This window comes from Leptonychotes weddellii, chromosome 3 (assembly GCF_054177405.1).
Source record: "Leptonychotes weddellii isolate Sample4059 chromosome 3, ASM5417740v2, whole genome shotgun sequence".
Taxonomy (NCBI): Eukaryota; Metazoa; Chordata; class Mammalia; order Carnivora; family Phocidae; genus Leptonychotes; species Leptonychotes weddellii.
The window spans coordinates 15,977,511-16,005,146 of NC_138371.1; the positions used below are offsets into that span (position 1 = coordinate 15,977,511).

At 43.6% G+C, this 27,636-nt stretch overlaps 1 long non-coding RNA gene across 1 annotated transcript in view; it reads left to right on the top strand.

The window, feature by feature from the left end:
* Positions 1 to 16,525: 16,525 nt before the first annotated feature.
* The window catches only part of LOC145720458 (uncharacterized), a 181,488-nt gene continuing 170,377 nt past the window's right edge, over positions 16,526 to 27,636 (top strand). The window contains exon 1 of the long non-coding RNA XR_014143366.1: positions 16,526 to 17,335. This is a non-coding gene — a long non-coding RNA (uncharacterized LOC145720458). The remainder of the gene's footprint in view (positions 17,336 to 27,636) is intronic.

The window sequence follows — 27,636 nt, forward strand, 5'->3', positions numbered from 1 at the left end:
TGTACCATTTATCAGTGATTAAAAATAGAGAACAATTGGAGCACCTGGCTGGCTCAGTCAGTAGAACATGCGACTCTTGATCTTGAGGTTGTGAGTTCAAGCCCCACATTGGGAGTAGAGATTACTTAAAATTAAAAAAAAAAAATTAATACAGAACAATAAAATAGCCCATGCACAAAGACTACAAAACCTACAGTCTAGAAATAACTTTTAAAAGCAACATGAGTGATCCATAAGAAGTAAACTCTCCTAAGTAAAGGTAAAAATCAAGAGTTACTTCTTGGATGAGAATACTGAATAGTATCAGGCTACCAATTCTTGAGTTAGTTGATAGTTTTAATATGAGAGAAATATGAGAGACTGAATATACAAATGGACAAGAGCCAAGCATTGTATAAAAGCAGAACTCTGACCCACAACTACAGCTACTGGTCCAGGAAACCCACCCCTTATCTAAAATAAACAGCCCATGAAGTCAGACTTGTAGGAAGTTTCTACTAGAGTCTATTAACTCTAGTAACAATCCAGGAAGTTAAACAATAACGTCTGTAACTATTAGCCCAAAATGACCAGGACTTGATTAATATAACTGACAGCTACCCTAATTTTTGTCACTGTCACCTAATTTCCCCACTGACAACTTAGGACCAACCAGAGAAAGCCAAATATGTACCTTAACCAATCACATAAGATACCCCGCCTTCCAATCCACCTACCTCCAGCCTCTCTATGCCAATAGCCTCCCATTGGGCACACCTGAGACCCTCCCTTCTCTCCACTATAAAGTTTTCCCACTCCTCTGTCTGCCTTTGAGTCTCTGCCAAAACACAAGTGATGGTGGCTAATTTCCTTGCTACAGAAAACTCTAAATAAATAGCCTTTGTTCTCATTTGGTTGCTCTTGGTTTCTGTAATAATACTGGTGAAAATTCCAACAAGGCTTTTGTTTAACCTTGGCAAAATAATTCTAAAGCTCATCTTTCAGGATAAATATCTGAGAATGATCAAGAACATTTCTTAAAAACAAGAAATGAGAGGGTACTACCTCTGCCATATTTTAAAACAATTAATAAAACCACATACATATTTAGCCTTCAGCCCAACACTAATATATGTAAAATTTCAGTACTTAATAATAGAGTCATCCCAAATCAGTGGAAAAATGAAGATCTTTTCAGCCCATAAAGCTGTGACAATCAGCCATTTGGGAAGAAAAGTCCATTTAAAAACATCTCAGGGGCACCTGGGTAGCTCAGTCAGTTAAGCATCTGACTCCTTGGTTTCAGCTCAGGTCATGATCTCAGGATCATGAGATTGAGCCCTGCATGGGGCTCCACACTCAGCATGGAGTCTGCTTGAGATTCTCTACCTCTCCCCACCTTCTGCCCCTCTGCCTGCATGTGCGTGTGCTGTCTCTCTCTCTCTCTCTCTCTCAAATAAATAAATAAATAAATAAATAAATAAATAAATAAAATCTTTTCTAAAAATCTCAGAAATATTTCCAAGTAAATTCTAGAGAAATTTAAAAGGTAAATAGGAGAAGTTACAATGATTTTTTTTTTTTTTAAAGATTTTACTTATTTATTTGAGAGAGAGAGTGAGAGAGAGAAAGAGCACAAGAGGGGGAGCGGGAGAGGGAGAAGCAGACTCCCCGCCGAGCAGGGAGCCCGATGCGGGACTCGATCCCGGGACTCCAGGATCATGACCCGAGCCGAAAGCAGTCGCCCAACCAACTGAGCCACCCAGGCACCCAGAAGTTACAATGATTAAAACAAAACTATAAGAACATGCAAGTGAATAGTATCTAATCTCTAAATGTCTAAAAGGAAATTTTAAAAAGGAAACAATCAAAAAATCTACAATTTATGCATTTAAAAATAAACAGGACAAAAAACAAAATATTTACAGTAAATACCACACAAAAATTATAAATATCATATATATATATATGGGCTTTGGTAAATAGATGAACAGATAAGTGGACAAAGTGCATGGAAGAGTCACAAGCAAAAATAGAATGGCAAGCAAACAAAGAAAAACAGGCAACAGTTCAAGTAATAAGATGCAGCTTTTTAGCTCTAAAATTAGTCATTTTCTTAAAAATAGGATTGCCCTGTGTTGATGAGGTAGAGTGAAAAGAAAGCTCACTTCTGGTGGACTGTAAGTGGTATAATCTTTTTGAAAAGTGTTTTGGCAGGACACATGAAGAGCTCAAAAAATATTCATATCAGCTGAGCCATTCAGCCTGAGAACAGGAAAAACAGAATCATGCACAAAGATGCTAAATGCAGTACTATTTATAATAACAAAGAAGTTGGAAACAACTGAAATGCTTCAGATTGGGAGATTGGATAAGCAAATTATGGTGCATTCAAAAGAAAATGTTAGGCACTTATTTAAAATGTTTATAAAGAGTTTTTGGTAATATGGGGATATGCTTACGTCAAATATTAAGCCAAAAAGCACAAAAGTATTCATTTGTTTAGTTCCATATGATCTCAGTTATGTCCACAATTAACAACTAGATATATTGTATATGCATATACATATATATGTGTGTGTTTGTATGTGTGTATGCCAAAATGTAGCTTGATTGTCTCAGAATGGTAGGATAATGGAAGACTTTTTGATTCTTTCTACTTTTTACCACTTTTTTCAATTTCTGTAATAGGGGTGGAGGGGGCAAAATCTTGTTTAAATTTTTCAAAAAATAGTCCAGGTTTCTCATACCAATATTAGAAGAGGTTTTTGTTTGTTTGTTTGTTTGTTTTAAGAGAAGGGACTTAGAAAAAGAAACAATGTATGTTGGTGCCTGGGGTAAAGGGTTACCTGATTAATTAAAGACCACTAAAGAAGGTCTCTCTATAAGGAGATTGTACTCCCCATTCAGGCCAAGATGACATAGTTACCTTGGAAGAGTCCGCACAACCTTCCAGAAACTGTCTGCTTTTCCAGTGGGCAGCCTAAAAAAATGGGCTATCAATCCTAGGGGGGCACTGAAACCTAAAACAGTTGTGAGAAGCTTTTAAGTTCTCTATTTTTTTCTGACTTTTTGAAACCAGTTTCAATGGGGTTCCATCCATGATTTGCAACTATAAAGGCTTTTTCAACCCTCTGGTTTTGCCCACATGCCGCAGAAATCAGTATGAAAGTGATAGTCTCTAACGTGATTCCACCAGGGAAAAAGCCCAAGCAATGCCAGATAATTCAGAACAATAGATGGTTCCAATCAATAACCTTGGCATCTTTCTAAATCTTTTTATAGTTGTTCTTGTCTTGCCCTGGAATACATATTTGGTTCATCACCCGTGGGAAGCATGCAGCATGTTTAATCATAAGATAACTGGTCAGAACTGCTCTGCATATATCAAGGGGAAAGCCATTGTCTCAAATCTCCACATGCCTTATTAGCAAGGAGTCTAAATCTCTTCTGAGATTCCTCTTACCCTTTGATAATCCCAACTGGCTGAGAACATTCCTCCAAGATGGAGATTCCTAAGCAGGTGATCACAGTTCTCCCTAGGAGCATCACCTAGCTTCTCAGTGTTCAGCTCCTCTGAAGCAGCATCCACATTGGGCCCCAAGATTTAGCTCTCAGTGCTTTGCAGCCACATCTGGCTACTGCTTGGGCCCAGAAAGCAAGTGAAGGTGAGGGCCAGGATCTGCTAACACAGAGTCCCAGGGCCCCTTTCTTCCCCTAGGATTCATGCCCAGAAGTCTGGACTTTGCCTTCTGAACTGTAAAAATACAAGTAATATAACTTGATGGTGCCACCCCCAAACAAAGAGGCTGCTCTTCTGTCTTCTAAAGCGGGTTGCAGGGACCTTCCTCCTAACCCCCTAAGACTTTCCAAGTGACTCCAGGTGCCCAGGTACCACCCACTCTTCTGAAGGCTACCTTCATGGTTTTTTGGCAGAGGAGAAGGTAAAATACATAAAGGTACCTCTGCTCCAATAAAGACCTTCCGTTTCCGTGGAACTCCCCACCGCCAGGCAGAGCTGCCTCTTAATCGCCTTCCACACGTTAGGAATTTGAAGCTCAAAGACTTGCCTAAGGTTACATGGCTCAGCTTCCTTTTATACTTTTCCTTCTATCTCTTCTCTCCCCAGTCATCTTCCTCTTCCCTAGCTTCTCATTCATCAGCAATATTCATTGAGAACAAATATTAATCCAATATTTTACTAGGACACAGACATTTTTCCATGCTCACAGAAAGTCTGTCATGTAGTTATAGAAATAAGACTCGGCAAAAGCTACGAAACAATCAAGCATTTTATTTCTACTTCTCATGTTTTTCTTCACCACAAACCCCACTCTTTCCCTTGTATCTTCTACTACCAAAAACAACAAAAAAACTTGATTCTTTTTCTTTTACATTTCATTACTGTATGCATCATACAAACACTGAAATATAACTATGATTTATAGAACAATAAAATAAGCATCTATGTACTCTCCATTCTATTTAAGCAATACCAGCATTCCCAAAGGTTGCCTCTTAGCAGGTGAGATCATTTGTTTCTGGGGGTGGTTCAGAATGGACAAGCTTGGCAAGACTGAGCATTCTTTCAATTCGAGAAGAGTTGAAAACAATAAAATGGTGCAGTCAGACATGTGCTTTCTGTTGGCAGCCCTTTGGTCCAGAGACGAAGTACGGACTGACAGCCACGTGCTACAGGGTCTTAATCCTAACACACTGCAGAGGGTTTGAGGAGTTGGGGGTCCAGTGAAGGACAAAGGTATGACCATGAGAAGCAGTACACACAACAAAGTGTGTTGGGAAGCATTTGGGCAGGGCTGCATGAGCCTCACAGCATGAGACTGTCCGAAGGAGGCTACTATCCAAAAGGGGAGGCAGGCACAGGAACTCCTGGGAGAGAGGGAACCAGAGAGGAGCTTATATGTCTCCATGATGTCTAGGATCAGCAGGATGGCAGGGAATCTCTCTCTCCAAAGGGCCCTCACAGCTTGGGGTTTAAAACCACAAGGCTCTACCTTATCAGTGGCCCTAAATGGCTAAAATTATGCTTGTTTGGACTATTTTTTCTTAGGATTTTATTTATTTATTTTGAGAGAGACAGTGCACACATGAGCAAGGGGAAGGGCAAAGGGAGAGGGACAGAGAAAATCCCAAGCCGACTCCACACTGAGCAGGGCTCAATCCCACCACCCAAGATCACAACCTGAGCGGAAATCAAGAGTGGGACGCTTAACTGACTGAGCCACCCAGGCGTCCCTGCTATTTTTTAAATAATTGAATATATAAAAATTTGAGTTTGGCACAAGTAGGATTTTGAGCTATTGGCTCTCAGTATGCAGTGAAGAAATAAACAACCTAAGGGCCAATATACAGAGGCCGTCTTTGGCCCACTTCTATAACACATACCTATCCACTCAATATGCTAAGTGTTTGTCATCTCCCTTGGAAGAGACCTTACACTACCCACCCCTGGTTGCTGCCTCCACCCTAACCCCTTCACCACTCCCACTTCCAATCTAACTTTCAGCCACTGGGTGATGCTGGGGAGAGAGGGGAATGCTTCCTGAAGAAGGCACTTGGACAGACCCTGAGCCTGACAGTTGGCAAAGCAACACATATGCACATCAGCCCCAAGAATGCCCTGTATTTACAGGGAGAAAAGATGGGAATCTTTCCCTCTCTCTGACCATCAGGGTTTGCTGACCACAGGTAAACTAAGAGCATTGCAGGTATCTCTAAGAGTCAAAAATGGACTTTTCCTCTTCTCTTTTTAGACACACACACACACATCTGTATGCAGACTTTTTGTAAACTTTAGACCAAAAAAAAAAAGTAAGCCGAACATCTGAAAACTAATACTTAACTGTGAGACCCTTCTCACTTTATTCCAAGATTGAAATATAGAAATAATGGTAAACTTTTCCCAAAACTTTATCTTGCAATAAGACCTTTACATCTCATGTCATCTAATGCTAACTGGTACAGAAAAATCACTCAGCCACAAAACAATGGGATGTTCAATAATCAGCATTTTAAAAATATATATATTTCTTTTGGCAGAATCAGATGCAAGGGTATTAAAAAAGTAAGAAGTATCAGGTCAGCCAGTAGCCCCAGTGATGCAAGATTATTCTTATAATGTACCTACAAGGACTCATTCATCTAATGGACCCTCCATGGCACCTGGTGGAAAAATACTGCATGGTTTTACAGGTGATACTCTCAAAAAGCTTATTCTGATAATAGTGTGAAAAGAGCCAACCCCAAAGAAAAGCTAGGCATCTGGGGTTGAGACCATCCCCCTGCACAAAGTGGACAAGAGAATTAGGCAATTATCTGAATAATTCCATCTCACCTTTCCTCCTTCATCATATCTCAAGAAAAGCTTCAGAGAGCTCAGACAAACATGGGTTTGGTTTATTTTTGCTTTTGTTTTTTCACATTCATTTAATTATACAGGTAAATACATTATCCGGCCCTTTACTCGGGAAAAGGCAAAGGATCAAGGAACATCTTCCTGCCTTTACCGGCTACTGGTGAAAAAATACTCTGCAGCCCTGTACCTGGGCAATGTGACACATTTTTGTCAGTTTTCTTTTTCCCAGTGGGTGAAATTTAACCAATACTTTGTTAGCGAAGGTCTAGTTGCCCCCCAGAGGAAAATTACAGGAGTGAAGATATAACCTCTGCCATGCCACATTTGAGCTTAAAAGGATAGATTTCTAGGTCTAGCCACCGTTTTGAAATTAGGTTTTAAAAGGAATAGGTTTGTTGCTATGGATTTAAGGGGCAGAAGGGCCAACATTCACTTACAGTTCTCAAAAATAACAGGGAGCAAGAATATTTCCATCCTATTACAGCTCAGAAGAAGGATTAAAAACAAAAAAGAAAAAAAATATGCTCCCTGTTGGACCAAAGAGAAGCACTGATGGCCATAAATGCTAACAACATTAACTTTGCGTTATTGAGATTCACACACTCACTCACTTCATTAGCAAAGCATCCTCCAGATTAAAAGAGACATAACTGGTAGCTTGAAACTAATAGCAAAGGGCTGCCTGGCCATCACTCTGTCAATTTCATCTCCAGGACGATTTCCCCTGACAGCTTCTTCCAGTGTATTTCAACCAGCTGTAAAATCTGCCTTCTCCCTCTTTTCTCCCTTTAAAGCAGAAGACTGCCAAAGGATTAGGACAGACTTTATTAAACAACTTAATCCATCTCTGCCTGCCTAGCATGGCCTAGGGAGTCCTAATTAATCAATAAGCATTTATTGAGTGTTCCAGTGTGCGTAATAGTCCTGAGTCAGATGCTGTGGAGCCTTCAAGGATCTAGTTAGGAAAATGGAGCACATTGCGTCCTAGAAGGTTTCCTGACAGTATGAGTTAGTACATGGGGAAAAGGATGTAACATGTGTTGAGGGCCTCCTGGGCACAAACGCTGTGCTGGATGCTCTATATACATGATTATTTCAGTTCATCTGCATTAATTTGCAGCGGCTGCCATGTGAAAGTACCATGGACTGTGGCTTAAGCAACAGAAATGTATTTCCTCGCAGCTCTGGAGGCTAGAAGTTCAAGAGCAAGGTGTTGGCAGAGTTAGTTTTACTCTGCGGTTTCTCTCCTTGGCTCATAGGTGACCTTTTTCTTCCCTGTTTTCACAAGGTCTTTCTTCATTGCTCACTCATATCTGTGTCCAGATTTCCTGGTAAAACACCAGGGTGCACTCAGCCACCACCACTGAGGACCAGTTGGCAAATTCCTCAGATCACTAGTAAATATTCCATGGGAAAAAAAGAATGTGTTTCAGAGCCAAATGGTCTGGGGGAAACCTGTCCCCATCCTTTTGGAGGGTCATAGTAAACAAACAAACAAAAAGGCTTAAAGAAGTCCTGAGCTATTTCCTTTGGCTTGACCAGAATTTCCCAAACAACTTTTATTTGTTCCTCAAAACTTTTGTTTGTTGGTTGCTTTGTTTTGAACACCTATTAGTATCTTTCATATTCTGAGAAATGAACATTCTTTGGAATGTACTTCAGGAAGGAGAAATTGCTGATTTAATTCAAAGCCTGGTTTTTCAGAAGAGGAAACCAAGGGTCAGGGAGGTTAAGGGACATCACCAAGGTTGCCTGACAGGTGAGTGGCAGCCCTGAGACTAGGAGCCAGGCATCCTCCCTCAACCCAGTACAACCCATTTGTACTAACCTGCATGTGGGTGGTGGTTTTCAAAGTACTATTATGTGAAATTATTTTATGTTGAGCCCAACAAAACTAAACCTGACATTGTTCTCATTTAACATTTCGGGTCTCACTGAATGACAGTGATAAGGATCATCTAAGTAGATGAGCAGTTCCTGCATTTCCAAGAACTGGTGTGTGTGTGTGTGTGTGTGTGTTTTATGGGCTCTTGCATGCACCCCACACCAGCACCAAGGGCACTCATAGTTAAATTCTTACCTGCAGCACCTACCCTACATTACCTACTTCTCTAGGGCTAGGAATTATTTCTCTGTCCTCCCTTTCTTCTGTAGGTTTTGAGTGGATACATCAATCAATCAATCAAGAAATATTTATTGAGTGTTTACTATGCTCTCAGAACTGTTCTAGACCCTGTGGGGCACACAACTATAAATCAACCCGGTGATTACATATTGAATATTTATTATGTGAGAAGCCCTGCTAAATATTGTGGGAGGTACAAAGTTAAACAAGCTGTTGATCCTTTCCCAAGAAGCTTCCCATCCAGTAAAGGATATAAGGTATGTGCTCAAATAAATACAATGGAAGGCAACATATGATCATAGAAGAAAATTGTTGTTTGTCGGTTGGTTGGTAATGGTCAGGGAGGCGTTGGAGCTGGAGTTAAGCATCTGATCCAACTGCACTGGATCCTCTCTGCAGGTGAGGAGTGAAGTTATAAAAGCTGTTGGGCTCCTGATTTTGCAGCTGAATGCAGGAAAGCCTCTAAAAGAGGTTCTTAACCCGAACTGCAAATTGGAATCATCTGGGGAGATTTTAAAACACAGATGTCTGAGGTTCCATCCCTGACTAGCTGAACCCAAATCTTGGGGCTTAGGGCATTAGGACTGTGTTTTCTTTTTAAAGCCTCGCCAGGTGACTTTGGTGGGGTCAGGTTTGAAAGCTGCTGGCCTCAAGCTTTGCAGCAGGCCAGATGGAGTGTGGGGAGGCTGAGGCAAGCTGGGGTGGATGGGAACAGGGAGGAGTAGCTGGACCTGACACCATGGTGGAGGAAGAATCTAGGTCCTGATGAGAGGCTAGTACTTGGAGCAAAGAACAGAGTATCAAAGATGACTTCAAGACACAAGTGATGAAGCCTAGGATTACCACTGTGGAGAGTGTGCTAGACAACAAGGGTTAAAAAGAAACATCCAGAACCCATTAGAGTTGAACAACATGGATCAGGTCTGCCTGGAGCCTTTTTCTCCCAACCGGGGAGAGCATTCCCAACAAGGGAGACCACTCCCAACCAAGGAGACCACTCCTAATCAGGGAGAGCATTCCCAACCAAGGAAAGCATTCCCAACCGGAGAGACCCCTCCCAACTGGGAAGATCCCTCCCAACCAGGGAGAGCATTCCCAACCAGGGAATGAGCATTCATCCTGAACTAGTTTTTAAAGCACCTTAAGGGCCATTATTGTGCAGGGATCCCACAACCACTGCTCTGCAGCATCTTCTAACCACAAGCGAGTATGCCTTGGGATCTTGAAATAATAACCGCAAGATGCGCTAAAGCTAGTGAGTGTTTACTGTGTGCCAGAGCTGCACTAAAACTTAGGCTATCTTATCTCATCTCATCCCCCCAACAACCCCACCAAACCAGCCCAACTGTTATCCTGCCATCACAGATGAAGAAACCGAGATACCAAGAAGTTAAGGACCATGCCAGAGGTGCCACATCTTATGAGCGAAGGACTACAATGTTGAGGATCAATCTAACGAATGTTTTAGCCCTTCTTATTTTCCTCCGTAAAAACATACTGTGTGTAGAGTGTCCATGGTCCGATTTTGTTGACTGAAATTTTGTTGAATTTCGATTAGTACCAGCGACTGAGCTAAGTAGGATCCAAGATGCAGTCAGAAGAAGTCCCAGAGGATTCAAAACAGGGAAACATATATAACTTCATTTAATTCTCACAAGTCTCTGAGAAGCCTGAAGTTCAGAGAGGTTCAGGATCTTCAACAAGCACCAGTGGAAAAAGGTGAAGTTGAGATGTGAACCCAAGTTTATCCAAATCTAAAAACCATGCTTTTACATCATAACCCTGTCCTGCCCCCAGTGTATCTAGGACTAAGCTAGGACCCTGACCTGATGCCTGCTGTCATGAACAACCCCCCGCATGCATTTTTCTACCACCCACCTCCCCACATGCATATGCCCAGCTCCCTCTGCTGTGCTCAGGCCATCTTGAGGCCAGCCAGGGAGTGTCTGGTCTGCCACCAACTGCTTCTGTCAAGCCACCTAGCTGCCAGAACAAAGGTTTGACCAGAACCCTCAAAAAGTGGAAAAATCCCCATCTCATCTCACCAGTGCCCTACAACAGAGGTAGGCTACAAGCTGAAACAAGTCAGGACCCCGCCATCAATGTGGATGGTGGGAGAGGGGTGGCTGGGAAAGTGACTGTCCCTCCTATGGGTACAACAGCCTTTGCAAGACAGCTCATTGATCACACCACCAGGGAAGGTGAGCAAAATCATCTAGCCCCTTGCTACTCAATGTGTGGTCCCCAGTGCAGCTGCAGCAGCAGCACCACCACCTGGGAGCTGGTTAGAAATGCAGAATCTCAGGGGCACCTGCGTGGCTCAGTTGGTCAAGCGTCAGACTTGCGATTTGGCTCAGGTCATGATCTCATGGGTGGTGAGATCAAGCCCCTCATCTGGCTCCGTGCTCAGTGGGGAGTATGCTTGAGATTCTCTCTCTCCCTCTTCCTCTGCCCCCTCCTCTGGCTTGAACTCTAATTAATTAATTAAAATCTTTTTTAAAAAATGCAGAATCTTAGCCCCCACCCCAGACCTACCAAATCAGAATGTGCCATTTACCAAACTCCCAAGGTGACCATACACACGTTAAAGTTGGAGGAGTGCTGATCTAGAGCACCCTTCTTTCTTTACAGATGAGGAAACAGATCTAAAGAGGTCCCCAAGGTCTCATAGCTAGACCACACCAGACCTGAGATGGATAATAACCCACACATGGACTGCACTTTCCCTTTGTTCATTCACTTAATCCTCATAACAGCTGCACACAGTGGGGCAGGGCAGAACTATTATCCCCATTTTACTTATGAGGAACCTGAGGAACAGAGATATTAAGGAATTGAAGGAATTGACAAACCAGGAATTGACAGAGCCAGAATTCAGGCCAGGGATTTACCTCATTTTGCCCAGTGTTCAAGGGCAGGGGTCCACAGACTTTTCTATAAAGGGTCAGATGGCAAATACTTTAAGCTTTGTGAACCAGTCAGCCTCCATCATGATTCTTCAAGTCTGCCATTGTAGCAGAAAAGCCATCATAGACAATAAATAAATTGGCATGACTATGTTCTAATAAAACTTTATTTATAAAAACAGGCAAAGGGCCAGAAATGGCCCCCAAGCTGTAGTTTGCCAAGCCTCACATCATAATGCTCGATCTTTAAGAAGGCAATCTCTACTACATCAGCCTTCCTATCCTACTCCAGTCATTGAAGAGAGGAAGGAGTGAGTGGGGCTTTTTTCCCCCAGGGAAAGCCCCTCCCAGAATCTCATATAGCACAGGATATTTGTCTGGGGAAAGAGAGGCTTTTAGCCTGCCCCAAAGGGGTTTTGAACAGAACAAGGTAGACCTCACCAGGGATGCTGCATCTGGTTATGCAGGACATGCCCTGAGGAGGCTGTAAGGGGCTTAAATCCCTCCTACTTACCGCTCACTGAGCTAAGACCCTGGCTCAGGATGCACCAGTTGGAGAGAAGCAAGCCCTTTGCTAATTGCTCTGCCCAGAGGGGACCCTTCCTGCAAGCTCCCTCCCAGAGGGGGGGCCTTGTCTACTCTGCATGACGGAACTTAGTGCTAGCAGCAAACGCTGGTAAATCCAGGTCCCACCGCAGGCCAAGCTCTCCTCCCCAAAAGCATTCCTGCAGCGAAGATCTGCTGCAGCTGCTCCACGAACACACTCCACACACTTGTGTGGAAGAAAGGGCACACGAGACAAAAGGAAAGAAACCCCAGTAAGCAATGTCGGGCTCGGGAAACAAAGATAGGGACTATCCTTTAATGTTTGTGTTCATTAATGTTCCTGTCAATTTTAAACACTGGGGTAGAGTTTCCAGACTTTGCAGATCATTTAAAAGCTTAAGGGATTATCAAACCAGTCATTTAAAATGACATTTTCACTGCGCAAATATTATTCTATTAAAGAGCACGCACAGCACAGGCCACCATCAGCTTTGGCAGGGTGACAGGGCCTTCTTGCATTGCAAACCCCACTGTTTCTTCATAAAGCTGTCAAGCCCCCACTTAATGAAACATATATAAACGCAGTGAAGTTAGCCATGTCACAGCAAGCTAATTCATTTTGGCTTTTTCCCATTGTGCTGTCCCATTAAGGCTTTTATCAATGTGTCCTCTTAGGATCAGCCCAGCAGGTCTGCCATTGGCCCAAGAGATGAAACCCAAGAAAGTGTTTAATTTCCAAAAAGGCCTAACATCTTAAAGAAATAAATAACCAACAGACCCAGTTTGAAAGCAATGGTATCATGCACAAGGCAGACGAAAGGGGTTTCACAGACCCAAGAGATACTGGAAGATTAATCAACAGCCCCGGTCCCTTCCCAAGGTCCTTTGACCTGATAGAGCTGCTGACTTCAGTTCTTGGGGGTAGGTTTCCTTCTTTAATTACTAAATGACTAAAAGAGAATCCAGTTGGTATGGCCAGGGCTTAGAAAAAACCTCTGGAAACTATTTCCAGACTGTTTTTCAAGATGTGTATCTGGCCGTTCTGGCTCTGCCAGGCTTGATCATCTCTGGGTTTGCTCATGTGGTCTGGGAGGAAAGGAGAGGCCTCGCAGGATGGCTCTCCCCTCAAGTCCAGTGAGCCAAAGGTGACTTACATGGAGAATGGGGAAGCCTTCACACACCCCAAAACCTCCAGAGTTCCAACCCTTTTAGACAGTAGTGAAAGAAGACTGGCACCGTAATCAACCCCAGGAGAATTCACGAAGCCAGGGAAGACGGTTTGCCGACCATACAAGGGGTGCCTGGACAAGAGCCATTGGACAAGTCCTGTCTCCTTTTTAAGGGTAAATAAGAGGACAGAACTGCTCAGGAGAACAACCATTTCCAGCAACTTTCTTCTTGCCATAAAATTATTTCCCTGAACACACGTCCCTGAGGAAAATTCACAAATTGGCCCAAATGACTCGATGTCACTATTTTCAGCTGTGGAGATCTGCTTACGTCAATGACAAGCTATAAATACTGAGCCACTTGGGAATAGTGTTTACAACAATTCTACCCAGAACTAGGCTTTGACCCTTGAGGCCTAGGAAGAAAGAGTTCTTGAGGAAATCTGTAAGTCTGAATGTCCCCAAGGGGAGAGGGCAGAGCTGGACTCTTCTACCTTTCCCTTTCCAACTACGAGCCCAGATCTGTGCATGCACACACACACACACACACCCCAAAGCCATGTGCCACCGTGTGCTGTGTATGACACCTGACTCAGACCTCCTCTCTCCAGGGACAGCTAGAGAAACGCCTGCTCAACCTGCTTCTTAGAGGAGCCATTCCTGCCCATTTAAAGAAAGCAGTATTTCCCAGAATGCATCAGTGAAACAAAGGGCCACATAATTTGGGGGTTAAGAAAAAATGGATCCCTTTCCAGGTAATTCCAAACGAATTTGTATATTCAAGGCTCTGGAAAGTCCTGCAGTAAAGATACTTGTCCAGTTTTGTTTAACCTGGCATTTGGCGATCTTGATGAGTGAAACTTTTATTCGACTGATATTCACGATCAAGGAACACAGTTTTAGAAACTCTGATAGAACACTAGTTAAACATAAACCACCACAAAGACGTCTGTAATCCTCGAATAGAATATTTTCAATTCAGCATAGAAACTTCCAGAAAAGGGGGCGATATGTGTGTGTATAATAATTCTGATCTTTCGAAAACCAACAACCCGCCCTCCCTCCACCGTACCGTTGACTAAAGCAAATACCCCGTGGGGTGTGCAGCTGTGGACAACCGACACAAAGGCATTTGTGTACAGGTTTTCCAAGCCATGGAGGGGAGAGGGAAATTCGTTGCTGGGGAAAAACCTAACCGCGCACTGCCAACACCAATAGTCTTCCTCCACAACAAACTTGGTGCCCGTGCCAAAAATCACCCTCGGTTCCCTTTTTAATTCTGCCCTCCTTTATCCACTAAGACTGGGGGGAAATTATTTTGATTGGAATTGGACAGCCACCTGCAGCTAGATCTTTAGCTGTTATTAGTGTTCTGTTTAAGCCCCTTTACAACAAGCTCATTGAAAAAGACAGTGGACTTTTGAAGTTGTCCAGTACTATCTCTAGTGATTTTCTCAAGTTAACCACCTCCATACCAGCCAATTGTACTGGCTGGGGAAGGTGATAATCTCCTCCCCAGGGTCGTGGTCAGGAATTAAGGGGTCTGGGATAAATTACAGAAGCAGTCTCTGCCAAGAGCTCTCTTCTCCTTGATCTCGCCCCATGCTTCCTCACTGTATTTTTATTTTAACACAATGCTCAGGTGCTTTTCTACCCTCTCTTTCCTACATTCCTCTGATAATTCAAGCCCTTGTGTCTTTCCCGAGCATCAGACCCACTCAGAGTGGTCTCATAGGTGCACAACTTCGAATTTGGAGCAACGCCTCTAAACATTGCTTACTTAAAATGATTTCTACCCAGTTACCTAATATTTCTTTCTAACGGAGAACACAAACAGCTCCCCTTCATTTTAAAACCTCCAACACCCACTACGTTTGTAATAATAAGCCTTTATATTTGCTTATTCATTTACAAAGAAGCTCCATATACAAAGTCCCCATTTACGTTCACATGGTACTGTTGCCATGACTTGGGAACATGGTTTTTGGGTGCTTATTATCCAGCAATTGAACAGGGAGCCAGTTTGTTTCCATTTTTCTGTATCAGTAACTGAAGGAACTCAACCAAGTCTGAGCTGGTCCCCAAGATGAATGACAAAGAGAGAATTCAAATTTATCTCCCACAAAGCCAAAGTCCTAAGAACTCAGAAGAGCCCTTATTTCTTTGTAATACTTAGGATGAAACTCCATGGGCAGCCACAGAAAACAGTTTTTGATCCTCCAACTTTGTTCTTCCTGCCCCTCCTGTCACAGCTGAGACCCATTCCAGGAACCATCCACCTTGTGCTACTTTTCTTGGGGGGTAGAGAGGGGTGGCGAGTTTCCATTTCTTTGCTTTAATTTTTTTCTAATCAGCGGGTATTCAACCCTCCACTGTTAACACTTTTCTATCCACAGATGAAAGTAGAAGTTAATATCACAAGAGTTGAAACAGTGGAAAAGCCCAAAGGAAACACTCCTGAAATAAGAAATAAATCCACCAGGATTCAAATCCTGGCTTCACCATTTATGGACTGGGTCACCTTGGGCAATATTACTTAACTTCTCTGAGCCTAATAGCCTTGTCTATAAAATGAAGATAATAATACCTCCTTCGTAGGGTCCTTGAAAGGATCAAAGGAGTGAATAGTTTCTAGCACCTAATAAGTACTGGATGGTATTTTATTACTCTTCTGTCTGAATCAGCAGAAAAATAAGACTAATAATAATACATAACCAATCTTTTATTCTCCTTAGCACAATGAGCACCCAGCGAGCTTAAGGGCTATTCATGATGTCCTACAGCCCTCCTTTGTCATGAAAAGTCCCTTCCTTCTCTTACAGAAGCTCGTTATTAGAAAACCCATAGAAAGTGAACGCTACATTCTGAAAAATGGTAATGATATGTTGGTAAGTTTATAAGAGCTATGAAGGAAGTCTGGATTCACTTCGCTCAAACATTAAAGGCAGGGAAACTCAAATTTATTGCATGTCTCTGAAGGGATTGATCCTTACTGCAACCACATGAGGATGTCACTGCCACATCCATCTCAGAATGACACAGTAGGCTCAGGCCACGAAGAACTTGTCCAAAATTCAGTAGCCTTTAAGTGGCAGAGGAGAGATTCGAACCCAAAGCTTACTGACTCTAAATTCTATCCTTTCTACCATACTCCCACCAAACATCAGAAAGGGGAAACTAACTAAGCAAAATTGTTGCTTTTATCTATTTGAGAGAAAGCAACTATCAGGTGACCTCAGAGACAGATCTCCTAATATTGCTTTTATGCAAACTCACTGTTCCCTGGTACACCTATTCAACCCCAAAACATTAAATTAGAAATCATGACAGATAACAGGATTAAGGGAAGAGGACAATCAAATTGGAATAGAGGCTAAACAGATATACCACATCTGCCAAAATTGTACCCTATGATGTTCTAGAAGCTTCTAGAACACTGAAAGAGCCAATGGTTCTCAAGAACCAGGACAGTGATAGTGATGAAGGCCAACATGAGAAACAGTCAGCACAGGGCCTGGCTTTGGTTTTGAGTTTGGTGCTTTTTTTGTTTTGTTAACCATGCAAATTGCAGGGAAGTAAGCCTGCTTCCTACACCTAGGAAAACGCTGGGAAAACCTTCACTCGAATGATTTGCAGATGTTCAGACCACATCATCATCATAAACTAGCACAGTCCCCAGTGAAGGCTTCTGGAAACCTAACTGAGGCTCCTCAGAGGCCAGGACAGGGCCTGGGAGCTGGACACTGAGAAGAAGTAAGCCTTGAGATCTGTCCCATCTGTCCTCACTTGTGCCGGCTTCTGTCCTGCTTCACAGTGGCTACTCACCAACGAGCTGGAACAGAGACAGCCTGGACAAGCCAGCATATGGATGGATCTATAGCTCGTTTCAGGGGTGTCCCCTGACAGCCTTAATCTGCACCCCCACCAGGGGCAGACACTAGAAGCTGCACACTCAGACCCTCACAGCTGAGAGCAGTGGGAGAACCAAGGCCCCAACCCAGCAGATGTGGCACTGGGTCCTTGCTCAGCCACATACTGGACATGCAGCTTTACTCCATCCCCCCTTGGCTTCTTCATCTGTGAAGCAGGGTAACAATATCTACCACAGAGGCTATCATAAGAATTAGATGAGTTAATGGGGCACCTGGGTGGCTCAGTCATTAAACGTCTGCCTTCAGCTCAGGTCATGATCCCAGGGTCCTGGGATCGAGCCCTACATCGGGCTCCCTGCTCAGTGGGAAGCCTGCTTCTCCCTCTCCCTCTCCCCCTGTTTGTGTTCCCTCTCTCACTGTGTCTCTCTCTGTCAAATAAATAAATAAAATCTTTTTAAAAAAAGAATTAGATGAGTTAAAAGACATTATACTTAGCACAGAACTTGTCATAGTAGCCATATTAATCGTTAACATTTATTGAGAGCTTACAACAAGCCAAGGCTACACACTGAGGGCTTTATGTATATATATCATCTCATTTAATCCTTAGAGTAGCTGCATGTGTTAGATTCCATTATTTTCCCCATGTTTACTGAGAAGGATGTGGAGGGGAAAGCAGCCGAGTAACTGGCTCAAGGTCACACAGAGAGTGTCAAAGGGGAACAGAGTCAGGCAGTCTGGCTCCAGAGTCCATGTTCTCACTAACTAGGATACAAACATGGCTTCCATTCTGCCAAAGCTTTATCTGCAGACTCTCACCATAGATATCCACACTGAGTATCTTCTTTACACCAGACACAATTCGCAGGACACAAAGATGATTAAGACGCGGTTTCTTCCCTAGAGGGACTTAGAGCTTAGCAAGGGAAGAGTGAAGTAGTCAGGGGGCTTTGAAAAAATGTGGTGCGTGCTATACAGTTACTCGAGGAAGAGGAGCTAAAGATCCATCCCAGGACCCTAGCACCTTCCTTGGGAAGGACCTAACATTTGTGCGCTTACAGCTCATCAAGTGCTTCTGGACATGCATCGCTTCCTTCCCACACAACCCTACAAGGAAGGCACCACTATTAAGCTCTTTTGATGGATCAGAAAAATGAGGCCCAGCGACTGTAATCGCTTGCTGGGGTCATGCATCTACCATGCATCCAATGGTAGAATCAGGATTCCTGACTGTGGCCAGATCCTGTGCAGGCAGCGCACTAACCATAATGGGATACTACCCCCCATAGGTGCAACACACCAACCGCCCCACACACCTTCCTCTCTCCTGATCCTCTTATCAACCAGGAGAGGCTTGGAGGTGAGGAGATATTACTTGACTTGCTCAGATAAGCCTGGGGGTCAAGCACAAGGTCATAGAGCAGGTTTGCTGATAATATTATAGCCTGGGTCTCTCCTGACAGTGGTGTCTCATTGCAGGCAGACAGGTAACCCCTGGCAGGCAGGGGTAGAGCTGGAAGCCTTGTAAAGACACCCATTGGGACACACGGACAGCCGCTTCTGGCACACTCTCTCCAGGGAGCCCGGCTAGGTCCTTGCCAAGTCAGAGGCACAAAGCTTTCCTGTTTGAGCCATTCTGCCCTCCTGCTAGCGGGCCTGATGTGCAGAAAAGATGTGCTGACCCCTCTGTGCCTTGGAGAGCACTCTCCGGTGGTGTCCCCTTAGCCTTGAGAATGCAGAGTCATTTGCAAAGGGCCAGGATCGAGAGCTGTGGAGGAGAGAGGCAAGGGAATGGGGGCGTGGACCTACTTCTCCTGTCTGGATCTGCTTAAAGTCAGGGATGAACAAGAACCTTCCAAGGGGCCCTCAAGGAATCTGCAGGCTCACTGAGGAAACAATAAAACTTGCAGGCAAGAGCTGAAAATCATGCAGTGCCAAAATGAGTGCCGGGCGACCCCGAGCGTGTCAAGGGTTCTGAGACAAGGAGAAGCCCCACAGTGACCGCTGCGAAGGTGTCATGAACACGGCGTCTGAGCCGTGCCCAGGAGGGTATACTGCAGCTCAGAATTTTAAATAGAGCCCCCTCTGAGCTCCTTCAACACTGCTCCTCATCCGATGACAAGGCAACTTGTTTCTGCTACAAATCTCTTTGCAACATCGCCCTTCATACCTTTGGTCCCAGATTCCATCTCAGACGCTGCTGGGCAGGGGAGCAAGACATACCGGTCCTGCATCACCCTGGCTCCTCTCACCCAGGGAGCCAGTTGAGGGTGGGCGGGGGTGGGGGCGTTGTCTAAGCCCTAGCATGGGTTTAGAACCAGGTGCCCTCAGTAGTCAGACAGATCAGGCCTTGCCACACCAAGGCCTGCCACTGTTTTATTCCTGTTTCAAATTAATATAAGCATTTCTCAAGACACCCCTTGCATTAAATTGAAAAACAAAATCAAAAGCTCTCTACCTTGTAGCCAATAAAATGTGAGGCTCCCTCTACCAAACTCAGCCTCTTTCTGCCCCCAGTTTGTGTCATGGCAGACAAAGCATCTGAACAGGGCAGACAAGGGATGCTACTATGGGCCTCCCTCTTAAATACTGAGAGTAGTAAGTGTGGGAGGGAAGGCACATAATTGTTCCCTCTTCAGAGCATGGTGACCTCATTAGAGCTTATCTCTGGCGGCTAGAATGGGAATTTGATTTCTGGCTGGGAAAACCGGCAGCATCTTTTCCTTTGTTCACCTGGCAAAGATGCTGGATACCAGAGCCCCTGGGTCTTGTTACAAGTCTCATCTACAGCGGTTTGCAGGATGAACATAAAGTGAATGCTGTCCCCAAAGGGCCAAAGGTCACAGTACTGGAGACGAGATTTATAGAGTGTTTCCAACAGCTCCATTGGCTCCAATGAAGGATAGAATGCCTGTGTCCCTATGGCAAATTCTAGTTGTTTTTTTTTCTACAAAGAGATCTATGAGATGGTGTGAGCAGACACTGGACACTATGCCAGGATTGGGACAAATGAATAATTCCTTGCTTGTATTGCTTACAATATCTTAGACTTTAACTATTCATCACCCTAAATTTTATTTTTATGCTCATGACACTCCAACCCCAGCAAGGCAATTTGGGGGAGAATCATATTTTAAGGAATCTATCTAAATGCTCCCAGGGTTTCCACATATTTCTGGATCACTTTTATCACTGGTAGATGGGACCAGCATGTGAGCAATCATCCTTATTCATTACCAGCCTGAAATTCAGACAAGCTGAACAGAACAAATTAAGTTAAAATATTAGCTATAAAATAAAGCCATGTGTTTCATTGCACACCCCCAGGCTGATGTTTGAGAAAGGGTAGCACCTGAGTCTGAGTCCCCAGCAATCTCCTTTCTCAAAAGCATTGAGGATATCCCCACTTCTGAGGCCTATATCTTGGAATGGTTGCTTAATAGGAGGAACTCAGGATCTGGGAGGCATGGGATCAGCTATTGTGCACTTAGGTATATATCATTGTATGCATTCAAACACTAATTTGACCAAATTAAAAGCAACTAAAAATAGAAGAATCCTTGAGAGGTCTCCCTAGTTACACCTCGCTGATCTGTCTTACTGGTAACTGTATAGACGACCATGTAAAAATCTTGGAAGAGACAGGAAAACCATGTCTTCTCCCAAAGGCCAGTATAGAGTCTAAAATAAATGCAAAGAAGAACACACCAGCAAAGGGAGCTGGGCTACTTCACTGAGATGTGAGGGAAGGAGCTGATATTTCCTGTGGTCTTACTGAGCCCCAAGCACTCATACATCTCACACAGAAACCCTACAAAGTGGTACCATTATCACCCCTCCTGATTTTGCAAATGAGCAAGAGAGGTTGAGCTGTGCAGAGCAACTATAAAGGTCACTCACTTGGAGGTGGTAGGGTCTAAGGTCTGCCTGATCCTAAAGAAGGTTTTGCCTCAGATTGTGACACCTAGCAAAGATGCAATCACATATGAAAGGGTTTTTTGTCAAGGGAGAAATGAAATGCAAATATAAGGGACCTGGCCTGAGAGGTTCTCTCTCTCTCTCTCTCTCTCGCAGTAGCTACTATTTTAGTAGTGTAACTGACTCAGTTTCAGAGCTTCCCTTTTGATAATCTTCTCTCTATTTAACATTAAGTGTTGCTGATAATAAATACCCACTAAACCATACAAGAAGTTAGATGCGCCTTCAGTAGCAAGCCTCATGTTTATAAACAGAAAAAAAAAAAAAAAGTTGGCCTCAGAGCATTGCTCAGTAGATCCCTGATCTCACAGTGAGTGTGGCTTGGTGGAAGGAGGACACACAACTTGGATTCTAGTCTCTGCCCCACCACTACGAAAAACCTCAAGCTAGGCCAACAGACTGTGGGCGTCCTGAGGGCAGGAATCCTCCTGAAATTATCCACCTATCTCCAGGAACTAGCAAGGTGCCTGACATGCAGTGGACCCTCAATACATACATGCTTCTTGATTGATTAGATGAATAAATGAATGAACAAACAAAGAGATTCTGATTCTACAGGAATTTTTTATGTAGAACAGAAAACACTGAACGAGGAATCTGAAGACCTGTGTTCAAGTTCTGGTTCTGACATTAACCAGCTGAGTGTCTCCAGAAGTCAATAAACTTCCTCTGAGTCTACATCTCCATCTCTCCAAATAGGGTAAAAATGCCTCTGCTGTATCCACCTTATGGAGATGCCGTATCAAAGGAAGCAAAATTTACAGATGAACTTGGCTTACATCTATTCGAATGTAAGTTAGGCCACTGTATTATAAAGAGTCAAGGAACTGTAGTGTGTCACAGCCCATGCCATTGCTTACAGATGGGAAAGCTGCAGCCCAAAAAGAAGGGTCAAGAATCGACCTTTTGCTTGCTGTTCTACCTTGCTGATGACATAGTGACTTAAGTTCATGGTGCCCTTGCCAGAGATGGCAGATCTTCTTCAGGCTACTTCATTGGGTGGACCATAAGCTTTTCTCAAATGGGGTACACCTCGGAAGCAGATTTGGACATAAGATTCCTCCTTGCATGCCTGCCTCTGTCTTCTGAATGTATTTGGGGCTGTTGAGCAGAGCTTTCCAGAATATGGGAAATACAGTCCAAACCAAGCTGATAGTTCTTTTTTAAAAAAAGATTTATCTACCTATTTTTTAAAGAGAAAGACAGAGAGGGAGAGTGGGGGGGGAGGGGCAGAGGAAGAGAGAGTCCCAAGCAGATTCTGCACTCAACACAAAGCCCGATGTAGGGCTCGATCCCATAATCTGACACCACAACCTGAGTCAAAACCAAGTTAGCCACCTGACCGACTGTGCCACCCAGGTGCCCCCCAGCTGACAGTTCTTCTAATGATGCTTGGGCAGCTCCACAATTTGGCCCCAGTTTCTCTCTCCAACCTCAATCTCCACCACTGTCCAGGGAACTCCTCTGTTCCTGCCAGCTGGTGTCCCCACCATCCTCTGATATACTTCACACACGCCAACCTCTGTGACTCCAGCCATATCATTCTTTCCTATCTCCCTCCACTTCTCCACCCAAATGACATATGTCCTTGAGAAACTGCTCAAGTCCCACCACAGCCGAGATGTGATTGCCCCAATCCACAGTTCTTTCTCTCCTTTTTCCAGTCATCTCACACACTGATATCTCTTATGGGTTGAATCATGTCTCCCAAAAAGATATGCTGAAGTCTTAACCCCTGATACCTGTGAATATGGCTTTATTTGGGAATAAGGACTCTGCAGATATAATCAAGTTAAGATGAGAACTTACTGGATGAAGGTGGGCCTTAGATCTGATGACGGGTGTCCTTATATGCAGAGATGTGAATACACAGTGGAGATACAGGGAAGAAGGCCATGTGAGGACAGAGGCAGAGACAGAGTTACACAGTCACAAGCCAAGGAATTCCAAGGATCTGGCAACTACCAGAAGCTAGAAAAGGCAAGGAAGGATTCTTCCCTAGAGCCTTCAGCGGGTAGAAGCATGGCTCTGCCGACACCTTGATTTTGGACTTCCAGCCTCCTGAACTGTGGGAGAATAAATTTCTGTTGTTTTAAGCCACCCTGTGAAGTACTTTGCTATATCAGTCCTAGGTAACTATCACAGCATCTCAGACCATTCCTTCAGCTTCTACACACCTGGCTCACCATGTACTACTGGTCACCTTGTCATGAGCATATCATAGGCCTGTAAACTGCCTGAGGATAGGAACTGAGGTAGTCTCTCTAGTGCCGCTTCCTACGGGTCTGATTGATTTAACCTCAAGCATGGTGACTGTCAATATCCAATCAGAAACAGGGGCTGCATTAGAAAGGGCACTTGCTTTCTACTCAGACTCAAGTTCTAGTGAAGTGATAAAGTAGAAGTTGGGTGACTATTTTTCAGACAATACAACCCTGCTTTCCAGCTGCAATTCAAAAGATCCAACTTATTTTTTTCATGTTTTTGAGAGAGAGATAGAGAGTGCGCACACAAGCAAGTGGGGGAAGGGGCAGAAAGAGAGGGAGAGAGAGAATCTTAAGCAAGTTCCATGTGCAGTGTGGAGCCCAGTGCAGGGTTCAATCTCACAACCTTGTGATCATGACCTGAGCCAAAATCAAGAGTCGGACGCTTAACTGACTGAGCCACCCAAGTGCCCCAAGAGCTCCACCTTATTGAAACAAGCTTACCTATACTCTTTCCTTATACCTTACTGTCACCAAACCCTACACCAAATGCCATCCAAATTTCTGCCCCTGCCTCTCTGACCCTGCCTAGCCCTACCTACCTTACTTTTCATAACCACTACCACTACACACACACACACACACACACACACACTCAACTCACCTATGGCATAATTAAATTGGACTTGATTATGTGTTGTTATCCCTCTCAATCTTCAGAGTCAAATACTATGTAAAATTAACTCTGAGATTCAACAGCCCAGCCCCAGCATAACTAGACAGAGAGTTGACAAGTTAAACAGTCCTGGCCACTTTGTCAGCCACCCCACTCTGTGCACGTGGTCATAAGTTTGGAAAGGAGAACTTGCACTCCCCTCAGCAGGTCTTAATTTGAGCAGCCTCTGATGGTTCAAGCATCTCAACACACTGAATATGTATCTTGTGTCTAAAGATAGGCATTTTTCAAGCAATGCCACGTTGTAAAATCAAGACACCTACCATACCTGTGCTGGACCCAAGAGGCAATAAGAGAAAATTTTACTGTAAGTGATTTTCGCTTAACCCCTGGGTTGTATATGACTCTTGGGTATTGCTTCCCCTCTTCTCTCCCCTGCTCATCCTCTTCTTCACCTGGATCATCCCCTGTCTTTCCTCTCTGTGCATCCAAATCCTACCCAACCTTTAATGTTCAATTCAAGTGTGGTCCCCTCCAATAAACTTTCTTTCATTCCCCAAGTTATCACTCCAGTCTCTCAGCTCCCATTGAAACCTCTCTTTTGGCATCTGATTATAATTACCTTATTTCATGAGCATTTGGATTTATCTTTTATCTACTAGTTAATCCCAGTCTTAAAGGCTCTAGGCTCTTAAAGGCTCTCTAAAGGCTTAAACAATTAGGTCTTATAATTTCAAAGTTTTGGGAATTAAATGAGAAAATGTAATTAAAGGGCCTACATGATGCCTAGTACATAATACGTGCTCAATAAATGTCAAATCTGTTCCTCCTTACATATCTCTGTATCCCCTAGAGCCACTTTGCAAAGTCCCTTGAATCTTGTAGCTGCCTAATAAATGTTAGGTGAACACATGAATCGGTGCATATAAATTGGTAGGATTTCAACCAAGATCACTGAGCACAATTTGGATATTTTCATTTTCCTCCCTTAACTCCTGAATTTGTGGGCCCATAAAGGTTATTTCTGTTACAAGCCTCTGAAGCAGAAAGCAGTGTTGTGATGCTGGAGGCACATGGTGGAAGGCCAACATCACCCAGCAGTCAGTCCAGAAGTAATAATGTCAGATCACTGCAATAATCTAGAGCAGGCTGGACAAAATGGGCAGCATCCTAGCCTACCTTTAAGCCAGTTAATTAATTCAGTCCTTGTAAAAGAAATAGCGTACAATTAATCCTTAGTTTTGTACTCATCCCATGTCTTTGATAGTCTTTTATTAATTTCTAACATTTTCACGTTCACATGACAAATCTACACCTCACTGTACATATCACCACTTTGCTTAGCAAGTTTAGGTCGCATAGAGTTGGCACCCTTTGGTACTCTAAGTTATTAGAGGCTGCATGAAGTCTATATGTTTCTGAGAGGAAGTAGCAGAGAACAGATACAAGAAGAGTCCTCCTTCATCCCTGCCCCTAACACCCACGAGACCTATGCATTTCTCTTGAAAGGGAGTATGAAGAATCCCAAAACCCTATAGTTGGCTGGTCACCCCAGAGCCTGGCAGCTAAACCTCTGGATGGAGCAGGCCTGCCCTCAGCATTGGGTTACCCTGTTTGTGTTAACAGAAAGAAAAGCCAGCCCAGAGCCCCAGACCCCCCTGGCAGAGCCCTGATTTCACACACATTTTCCCCAGATTCCTATTGGCTTGGCTGGAAACCACATATTAAAACCCACCAATCTTTCCACTTGAGCCTGATGAAAGCTTCAACAGAAACAGCTGCACTTCACATGTGGTTTAAGTTAATATCTTATCCCAATGGTTTAACTCTAGCTGGCTGGCCTGCTTTTTTAAGATTCACAATCCTCTTTTGTTTCCCATTAAGAGTATGTCTTTCACTACTCACCAGAGCAGAGGAGCACAATGAAGCTGGTAGCACTTCATTTCTGAAATGTCTGAAATAATTTTTTGTATTTTGTGTTATTCAAGGAACACTCTGTGTTCATTATCTCAGAAGCATACGAAAGTGTTAAACAACCCTAACATGAACATTGCCTGACCTACGGGGAACATTTTCCTATTAAAAAAGTAAAGCCACACACTAATGGCTCGGATTTGGTTTCTAGATCCCAGAGCTTGTTGAGTCAAGCAACATGATAAGTTCATTGTTTTGTTTCCTCCAATGGCTTTCCGAAACTTCCCATCCCTTCAACAGATAGGGAAGTTTAATCAATACGTAGCTAATTTCACACACGGGCATGCCACACACATATTTCATATCCATACTGGGCACAACTGACTTTCAAGTTCATAGAAGTCATGCAACTCTGCTTTCCCTGGAAGAACGTACATCAGGTGCCAAGGTTTACCCATAGCAGCTCCTCCTCATAGAATGTGACATAATCTAGGTGCACCTCTGCTCCATGATGTCATTTCTTGTGCAATGGTGAGCTTGAGGTGCTGCGAATATTTCGCAGGTTTCTCTTTGTCCTAGTAGCTGCCTAAAAAGGCTCAAAACTGGAAAGACTTCAACAAGTCCTTTTTGTACTCATTAGTCATTAAAGATGTGGCTACATTTTTGGAAAGATCTTGAATTTTTCCCATGTTTTATTTCTGTGTTTCATCCCTGATTTTGAAGAAGAATAAAGAAAAAGAATTGCTAACTATTAATGAGTTCTTTAATATGTGCCGGTCCCTGTTCCACATGCAATCTAATTTAAGCCTTATAACAACCAACCCAAGGAGCAAGGTACTATTATTATCCCTGTTTTATAAGAGAAGCTGAAGCACAGAGAAATTAAGTAACTTACCAAGATAGCATAGTTAGTAAGTTACTATGGCAAACACTGCTATGTAAATCCCCATATCTTTTTTCTCATTCTTCTCTAGTCATAGAACTGTAGAAATCAGAGATGGATTGATTTCTATTGGCTGACTATATGACCACCCAAATAAAGATGATGTGGTAATCAAAATTCCAGGATGGCCCCCAGGGTCCCCACTCTCGACAGACATGCCCTATACAATCCTCTCCTCTTAAGTATAGGTGGGACCTGTGATGGAATGGTGCCTCCCTCGATTAGGTTACCTTGTGTGACAATAACAAAGGGATTTTATGATGTAATTAAGGTTCTAAATCAGTTGACTTTGAGTCAATGAAAAAAGAGTTTACCTTGAGTGGGACTTTCCTAATCTGATGAGTGCTTTAAAGGAACAGGGCCTTTGCTGAAGCAAGAGATTCAAAGTAAAAAAGATGCTCCTGTTGGTCTTGGAGAAGCCATGTTGTGGAACAGGCCACATGGTAGGGAATAGCAGGTAGCTTCTAGGAGTTGAGAATGGACGCTGGCTGACAATCAGCCAGAAAGTGGGACCTCAGTCCTATAACCACAAGGAATCAGTGAGCTTGGCAAAGCACCCTGAGCCTCATCTGAGATCACAGCCCTGGCTGACACTTTGAGTTCAGCCCAATGAGACCCTGACCAAAGGTCTCAGCTAACCCATGCCAGCACCCCTGACCCACAGAAACTGTGAAGTCATAAATGTGTTTAAGCCACTACATTTGTGATAATTTATTACACAGCAATAGAACAAGAATACAGACTACATTTCCCAAACCCCTTTGCAGCTGAGTGTTGCCATGTGACTAAGTTCTGGCCAATAGCTGAAGTAGTATGAGCAATTTCCCTTCAGTGCCCCATGCCCTCTTCCTTTCCTTCTCCTTTCTGGCTGGAGTATAGATGTTGTGGTGAGCCATCTTAAAGCATGAGGATGAGAGCAACTCCCTGAAGATGGTGGAGCAAAATAAT